This window comes from Myotis davidii, unplaced genomic scaffold, assembly GCF_000327345.1.
Source record: "Myotis davidii unplaced genomic scaffold, ASM32734v1 scaffold1453, whole genome shotgun sequence".
In the NCBI taxonomy this organism is placed as follows: domain Eukaryota; kingdom Metazoa; phylum Chordata; class Mammalia; order Chiroptera; family Vespertilionidae; genus Myotis; species Myotis davidii.
The window spans coordinates 213,952-215,016 of record NW_006284441.1 but is presented as its reverse complement, the minus strand read 5'-3'; the positions used below and the strand labels follow the sequence as shown (position 1 = coordinate 215,016).

Genomic DNA, 1,065 nt, shown 5'->3' with positions numbered 1-1,065 from the left:
TCAGCTTCTCAAACTCCTTCACGCTGCGGCACCGTCCCAGCTGTGAGAGAGAGGCCGGTAGTGCGAGGATTTGGCAGTGGATGGAACGATGAAGACGGGTATTTCACACTTTCTTTGCACCACTGAGGTCTCACTCACCGGACAGAAAGGTAACCACACACACGGGCTTGTGAGATGAGAAAAGGGGGACGAGACGCTGGGCAGGCAACGCACCCTTCGATCCCGGGGCCCAGGTGGGCCTGTCTGACAAGGTAGCCACCGGCCAGCTGTGGCCAAAATGGAAAGTTCCCCTCCTCAGCTGCACTAGCCACACGGGGAGTGTTCAACGGCCTCAAGTGGCTCATGGGGACCAAACTGGACGATTCAGAAAACAGTCCCATCGACACAGCAAGTCTACTGCACAGCGCCGGCCTCGGTGCGCTCTGCAGATGGCAAAGCGTCAGAAATACCGACGGGGGGCGGGGGTGGGGGTGGGGAGAATGTGTCTGTGGCAGAGGCTCCTGCCCCTGCCCGCGGGCCTCACTGCCTCCTCTGAGCTGTGAAAGGCGGCCCAGGGGCCTGCAGCCCCCGTGGGTGGCTGTTTCCCAGCCTCCCTTGCAGCTGGGTGCGCCCATGTGGCTAGGTCCTGGCCAACGACAGAGGACCCACCTTGTGCTAAACAGCCGCCCCTCCGGAGGGTCAGGGGAGAGAAGTAAAGCACATTCTGGGGTGTCTGTCCTAGCGGAGAGCTGGTACCCCAACACACCCTCCTAGGGGTACACCACCGGCGGGCCGAGGGCGCACTCCGCCGAGGCTAAGCAGCACGGGCGTCCGGGTAGGACTGGACTCCAACAGCTCCTCCCTGGCCCCCGCCTCTTCCCTGACCAAACCCTGTCCCCAACGCGCCACTGGCTAACGCCTGAGGGCCACGCGGTGACTGGGGACGCCCCTCGGTGCCCGCCTCCCCCTCCACCCCCTGACCCCCTTCGGTCCTCCCCCCTGACTGCTCCTGCCCCCGGGAAGGTTCTCCTCCGAAGTGCGGGCAGCTGCCTGAACCGCCTCCTGCTGTGCACCCAGCTGCGTCCT

General features: G+C 64.3%; 1 protein-coding gene across 1 annotated transcript in view; it reads left to right on the top strand.

The window, feature by feature from the left end:
* Nucleotides 1-1,065, top strand: part of LOC102768865 (charged multivesicular body protein 1a) — a 39,416-nt gene that overhangs the window by 26,530 nt on the left and 11,821 nt on the right. The gene's annotated exons all lie outside the window — the stretch shown is intronic.